Consider the following 7,897-nt stretch of genomic DNA (forward strand, 5'->3'; position numbering starts at 1 on the left):
CACACGTATCTACATAATTCCCCAGGTTCCAACTGTGTTCCTGATAAAAGAATGGTGGGAAATGGCATTATGGGGATATGTCTTACAGTACACAGTGCTTCCCCTGTTCCCTCTACCAGATCTGGATGTTCTTTCATCTTTCAGCTTCTAGAATTTCTACCTCTTTTTCTTAAGGCAGGTGTAACTCATCCCCCTGCTCACACAAATATGCGTACACACACACACACACACACACACAATGTGCCGTAGGGAGTAGCGTGCACCATCCCATTCTCTGACTCCAGCTCTGATCCCACACACTGGAGGCAGTGTCTTGCACGAATTCATTTGTAAGTTCCTTTTTAAAACTCGAGTGGTCGGGAAATAGGACTGATATCCTCACCTAGTAGGCAAGCCCTCAAGGATAACTTCTATGGTTAATGCCAGGGTATCTTAATGTTTGAGTACCTGGGTTTCATGTCTTCCTGTACCACCTGTGTGACCCATGATTCCCACAGTTCTGTCTCCCGTTAGACTTTTTCTCTCAAACTCTGGACTCATAATATTCTGCTGATTTGTCATCTTCACTTGGAACCCTGATATCTTAAAACCAACGTGTGTAAAAACTGAGCTCTTGGTCCTCCTACCCCCGAAACTGGTTCTTTATGCAGCCTCCCCTATTCAGTTAGTGGAAACTTAATCCTTCCAGCTGCTTGGGTCAAAAATCTTGGAGTTATTCTGACTTTCACTGACATACCACATGAATTCTGTCAATAGATCTGGTTTGACACTGCCTTTAAAACATATCCAGAGCCCAGCCACTTCTCACCATGGCTCCTGCTTCCACTGCTGCTTCCCTTCCCTGAGCCACTGTCCTCTCCTCCTGCATAGCCCTTCTCAGTAGCTTCCCACCTTTCATCTCTGACCCGTTTGCACTATTCTCACCCCGCAGTCAAGTGAGCCTTGAAAACCTAAGTTAGATTGTGTCGTCCTTCTGCAGTGCCTCCCCATTTCACTCCGGGTAAAAGCCATAGTCCTTACAATGTCCTCCAAGGCCATACAGGATCTACACTGACCCTTCTCCGCAGCTCCAGCCGTGCCCCCATTCTGGAACATGCGAGGTCACGCTGGCCTTGGTGATGGTTATTCCGTCCTCCTGGGACTTCTCACCTCCTAGTCTTAATTCTAACCTCAGTTCACAGTGTGCCCTGCTCTGGTATTTAATACAACATCACCCTCATCCTATACCCTCAACTCTCTTTACTTTGACCATTTTACTTTTTTCCATGGTTCCTCTTTCCTAGCATGCCACCTCCTCTGCTGCTCTGTTGTGTGTATTGTCATCTCCACCCCCCACCCCAGCTAGACTCCAACCAAGCTCCGTGAGGACAGGACTTTTGTTTTGTTTATTGATCTATTCCAAGTGCCTAGAGTAGTCCTGTGTACATTGTAGGCCGTCAAAAATTATTTGCTGAATAAATTAAAAGGCTATTTTAAAAATGAATCATCCTTTCATTAACAGGTGAGGAAAGGAAGCTGCATGAAGGAAAATGGTGCAGTAAATAATGATATTTGCCTGTTGTACTATGTATGATATATATATATGTGTTTTAGTCTTAATTTGGTATCTCAGTTTCTTAATTTAATAGCTGTATTAAGGTGTAATTTACAGGCCATACAATTCACATATTATAATTGTACAAGTCAGCCATTTTAGCTATTTCTAGAGTTGTGCAACTGTGTCCTCATAAAGTCCCCTTGTGTCCATCCAAATGCAGTTTGCCCTCCCCTCAGTGGCACCCTGATTTTATTTGTTTTTGTTTTTTTGGCAATCACATCTGAAAAGAATAATTTACACAGCAGTACTAATATAGCTTTGCACTTTTAGAAATGACACACTTAAATATGAAATCAGGAGTCATTGCTGAATGTAGGCAGCAGTATCAGACATCGGTGAGAAGAATGGACTTGAGTGTCAGACTGGCTGCGATATTACCCAGCTCCACCATTTACCAAGTTACCAAAATTATTTTCTGTCTCAAGCTCTATGTCTGTTATATGGGTGTAATAATAGCAGCTTACAGAGTTGTGAGGATTAAGCAAACAGGGAAACAAAATTTAGTATAGTGGCCAGCTTATGTTATTACCTAAGAAATAGCCTTGCAGGTAGAGAGCAAAATTCAAATCTGTTTCTAAAGTATGTGTAAAATATGATCCAGTTCCTGCCTGGTTTGTAAACACGTATGCCTACTGCAGAATGTAAAAGCAGGCTAATTTCCAACAGAAAAGATCATTTCTCAGCATTTCTTTCAAAGGTAGTTGCAAAATAATTTTTACTAAATTTTCTGTGCCCATCTCTGACAGAGCTTTGACACCAGGGAAGTAATTATCTACATTTTTGTTAAAATGATGCTGACCATCAGGAAGTGTTCCGAATTATATTTTAGCCTTTATGTTGGGAAATATTGTGAAACTTCTTCTAAATTAATGGGGGAGGGGCATTCATTGTAGTTCTTGTAGCCTGATAAGGCTTCTCTAAATTATCTTTTTTTAAATTTTAATTAAAATAATTAATTAATTTTTTGCAGGGGGTGGTAATTATGTTTTTATTTATTTTATTTTTATAAGAAGTTCTGGGGATTGAAACCAGGCCCTTGTGCATGCTAAGAATATGATCTTTCACTTGAGCTATACCCCCCTAAATTATCTTTAATAAGGTCTTTTTCTCTGTTTTATTATTTCCTTTTATGTACAGATGCACAAAGCAGGGTCATCAGAAGCCTCTCAATTCCAAAGATGATTATAGTGAAAAACATTGCACAGTGACAGTGAATCCTTGGAATATGAAGAAAGATTGTAAAGTCCTGAATGAATTAAGAAGGAATTGTTACATTAACTTACATGTAACCATGGCTCTCTTACCTTTATTTTTCACTTTATAATGAAGATATTCCTCACCCGTCAAGGTTGCTTTGTTAGATATAGGGAATATCTAAAGCCTTTTCTGGAAGTTTTTTAAATAAATAAGAGCAGGTAATTTATCAGAAGTGTGAATGGTGTAATCTGCTCTGTCTAGTATGGTAGCCACCAGCCACATGTGACTATTGTGAATTGAGATGTTCTATAAGTGGAAAATACATAATAGATTTTCAAGACTTCGTACAACAATAATAATGTAAAATATTTATTAAAAGTTTTCAAAGTGTTAATCACACTTTTGAAATGATAGTATATTGGATATTTTGGGATAAATATAATTATTCCTGGAATTAAGTACACTTGTTCCTTTTTATTGTCTAAATGGGATTACTGGAAAATTGTGACTTGCACTATGTTTCTATTGACAGTGCTGGCTTCTAACTTATTGCAAATAATATGAAAAAAACTTTGATTAAGTATTTTATAATTGAGTAGTTGATTTCCATCATATTATTTTCAGGTGTACAACACAGAGGCTCAACATCTTTATATATTATATTCCATTTAATGTCACCATAAAATAATGGCTATATTTCCCTGTGCTGTATGATACAGCCCTATAACCTATCCATTTTATACATAGTACTTTTTACCTCTCAATCCCTTACCCCCTTCCTGCCTCCCTCTCCTCCTTCTCCCCATTGGTAACCACCAGTCTGTTCTGTGTACCTGTGAGTCTATTTCTGTTTTATTATAGTAATTAATTTGTTTTATTTTTTAGATATACATATAAGTTAATAAATAGAATATTTGTTTTTCTTTCTCTGACATATTTCACTTAGCATAATACCCTGTAGGTCCATCCATGTTATTGCAAAAGACATTATTTAATTTTTTAATGGCTGAGCAGTATTCCATTGTGTGTGTGTGTTCATGTGTATATATGTGTGTGTATATGCGTGTATATATGTAAATATACATATATATATAATATACCACAACTTCTTTATCCAGTCATCTGCCAGTGAACATTTGGGTTGTTTCAGTGTGTTGGCTATTGTAAATAGTGCTGCTGTGAACACTGGGGTGCATGTGTCTTTTTGAATTATATTTTTCTCCAGACATATACCCATGAATGGGATTGCTGGATCACACGGAAGTATATTTTCAGTTTTTTAAGGAAACTCTATACTGTCCTCCATGGTGGCTGCAACATTTACATTCCCACCAACCGAGTAGGAGGGTTCCTTTCTCTCTTAAAAGGTCAAAAATTCTCTACATTTATATACTTTCCTTACAGTTTAGGACACAATTTGGCAAAAGCCAGATAGAATTTAATAGGAGTAAATACAGTATTTTTTCAAATGTCCATGCATTATGGATAGATATGTTATTGATGAGTTGGTTCCCTATTTTTGTAGATGCAGAAGTTTTTATAGCTTCACAGACATTTCAGTCTTGCAGAAAGAAAAATGTCTTTGCATTTTGCTGAACTTGTCCGGGTGGCTTTATGGAATTTGGTCCAGGCCTGCAGAGGTGAATACACATCCAAACCTGAACCATTTGAATGTCTGCAAGATTTTAAGAGTCTAGAATGTCATATCTGGACTATAACTCTGGTGAATGACATCAGTGAGTGGACTCAAGAAAACTCCATTTGAGTGCAAAGCCTTTCATAAGCCAAAAAAGGCTTTGAAATTGTGGCAAAGCCAGAGACTTTTGTGCACCACATATGGCCACAAACCCATGGGGACAACCACAGGCCTTCTGGAGTGCCAAGGGAATTCCATGTGAGGAGTCCAGCACTCACAGGAATCCAACAAGTCCCTGCCAGCCAGAGCACCTTCATTGCTACTGTGGTATTTTGAGCAAATGTCTTTTCTTCAGGTTTAAATTGGTTTGTTGTTTTTTTTTTAATAAAAGAAAATCAAACAACTTCTTGTTCCCTTGGTGAAAGTAAAAGCCTAACATTTTCTGATTTCTTTTGACAGAGAAAACTTGAGCCTATGAATCTAAACTCATCTGTGATGGTCTGCAGCTGGGAGCAAGCAGATCAGTGTCAGTCCCTTTGCAGCCGTTGGCTGGGAGCCTGCATGTTCCCTGGAATGATATTTGAAACATGTCACCCTAGCCGTGCCTTCGCTCTGGACTGGGAGGCGAGTCAGTCAGAATCTGCATTATGGAATGTATGTTTCAGATCCAAAGCTAGGAGATCTTTTTTAATAGCCAGAGAATGTAGTCATAAATATATCTATTAATGTATTTATGCAAGAACAATTTTAAAGTTTTTTTATTATAAAAATTTCCCCCAAAATTGAAAATGAAAGAACATTGGAATTAAAATCCAATGGAATTAAAAACAGTGGAATTAAAAATCATCTGTACCTTAGTTATACATAAAGAATCTTAAAATCCTTCTAAACATTTTTTTGTTCAAATGTAGATATTTTTCCCTTCCAAAAATGAAAATTATTATTTCACAATTTTTTCTTTTTCCTTTTATTATATATTCCATATTAATAAATATAATTCTTTTAAATCCCTTTTAATGGCTGTTTAACATTATATTGAACAGATATGTAAATAGTCCTAGGTTTAAGAAATTTAAAAAATTGTCATTACAATGCCCCTGCAAAGAATTTTTTCGTGTTTCTATTTTTAGTTACTAATTTGGACTAAAAGTTAACAAGTTTACTTTTCTTCATCTAAAACATTGGTTATTTTATGAATGAATTGTAAGGATTTTAAATAACTTTTCAGTAATTTCAACAAAGAAATTAACTTTAAGGCAAAAATGTATGATGGTTTGCAAATCTATTTTCATTATATCTTCACTTTTACCAGTGTCATATCTGTGTGTGTTTGCACAAGTGCTTTAACTACCAGCAATGTAAGAAAAATCTGTGTACTAAAAATGTGAAAATAGTTTCCTGGTTTGTGTTTTCATTCTCCCAATATAGGTTTTGGATGACAAGCTTGTATTTGCAAATGTACACACCCTGTGGGAGGTGCTCTGTACATACGCTGAGATACTGTACATAAAATTGCCTCTGAATCCCAATCATCTGAAAACCGTGTCCTCAGCCTTTGATACCTTCAGCTGTTTTATGAAAGTCCTCCAAGTGGATGAAAGTATCAACAACCGGAACAAGAGTTTTTCATTGCCCTATTCGAGAAGAGCTGCGTGAACGACTTTTATATTCAGGATAGAGATACATTCATCAATCCAACCACCAGGAGCCGCACTGTAAGTCTAAACCGAGTTTAGCTGCTGTCTTGGGGGTGATTTAGAACCTGCTGTTGAATTATAAGTGATTTGGATTTGTTGGTTTGGTTTGGTTTTTAAAAGCTGCCCATAAAAATGAAAAAAGAGAAAGAAAAGAAATATGCCTACAGATTCCTGTTAGGATAGTAAACAGTGGCTGGTTATTTACCCTGTATAAACCACACGCTTTCTTAGAATCTATTTAGGTTTACTTCATCCTTTCTCAGATCAAGTATCAAGTAAGGGACAGTTTTAAAAAAAAATTCAGGATTAACTGGCTTGTGAGCTCCGGGATCTGCAAGGCAGCTTTCCCTTCCCATGGTGTAAGTCAAATGGCAGAAATGAAATAAAGCACTTCATGTATCCTCCGGTGTTAACAGGAAAAGGTGAGTCTTCTTGACCTTGTTACTTCCTGGGTAAAATGAAGATAATATGTCAGGAGTCGACAAGCCCATTTAGGGCAGGAACCATGTTGTCTTGTTCACTGCTGAATCCCAGGCACCAGGAAGGCTGAGTTTAACAAGTGGGTGAATGAATGAACTGTAGTTCCCCCAGAGTTACCATGTGGGGCAGTGTGGATTAGCAGCTAAGAGCATAGACTCGAGAGGTGAGGGTACAGCTCAAGTGATGGGGCGCATGCTTAGCACGCATAAAGTCCTGGGTTCAGCCCCCAACACCTCCTCTAAAATAGACAAATAACCCTAATTACCTCCCCACCCCCCACCAGAATTACCTTATTATCTCCCTGCCACCAAAAAAAAAAAAAAAAAAGGTAGAATTGGCCAAGAGCATAGACTCAGGCTGGAACACTTGTGCTGGTTTCTCGCTGTCTACCTTGTAAAAGTCATTTAGCCTCTGTGTTTATCAAGTTCCTCATCAATAAAATGGGGATAATAATAGTACCCACCTCGTAGAGATGCTATGGGGATTAATGAATCTGCTTGAATTTTAGAACAGCCCTGGCTAATAGTAAGTACTATGCATTTGCCAGCTCTTTTCATAATTACTGACAGATGTTATTATCAACCAAAGAAGTATTAGTTCTTTGTAAGGGAAATGCATGTTAGACCATTTCATTTATCATTTTCTGTAATTCAGGCTTTTCCCCTCTGAAATACCATTTTCTGTCTGTGCACTAGTAAATCACAGGGCTTTCCAAATTTCATCTGTCTGAGTTCTTGTCATGATGACAGTACTGCAGAGTTTTGACATTTTTTAGGGACTCCATCTGAGATGACAGCAACCCCTCAAATTCAGAAGCACTTCTCTAACTGACAACATCTCGCATGAAATGAAGTTTGTAAAATGTAAGAGCTTCAGACGCTAAATGATGCCATAAATGCAAAGATGTTATATCTAAGCTCTTTAAATAAATCCTGTCATTGAAATAAAGGAAATACTATATTATAGCGCTCTATGACTTTGTTACCTTGCTATCCGTTTATCTGACTCTCTAAGACAAAAGAAAGCAAAGACTGAGATTGATCATTACTACTGTGTGGTACACGTAATTGTGGATGAAGACCATACTGAAATGCACTGTCTAAGATACTAAAATGGACACTAAACAGCTGCTTGATGCACATGCATGAACAGAACAGGGAGCTGGTTGCAGGGAGCAGACACTGAGCTTCCTGGATCAGAGACTCAGCATAGCAGTCCAGCCCAGCAGTCCACATGTTTTATATTTATATCCCAGCAAAATTAGCAGTGAGAGTCTGAAATGAACTTTGG

General features: G+C 37.7%; 1 long non-coding RNA gene across 1 annotated transcript; it reads left to right on the forward strand.

The window, feature by feature from the left end:
* Positions 1-2,736: 2,736 nt before the first annotated feature.
* On the forward strand, positions 2,737-6,091 carry LOC141574164 (uncharacterized). Its single transcript, XR_012500842.1, has 3 exons — positions 2,737-3,012; positions 4,890-5,084; positions 5,859-6,091. It is a non-coding gene; the product is annotated as an uncharacterized LOC141574164 (long non-coding RNA).
* Positions 6,092-7,897: the final 1,806 nt, after the last annotated feature.

The sequence above is a fragment of the Camelus bactrianus genome, chromosome 20, assembly GCF_048773025.1.
Source record: "Camelus bactrianus isolate YW-2024 breed Bactrian camel chromosome 20, ASM4877302v1, whole genome shotgun sequence".
Classification (NCBI taxonomy): Eukaryota; Metazoa; Chordata; class Mammalia; order Artiodactyla; family Camelidae; genus Camelus; species Camelus bactrianus.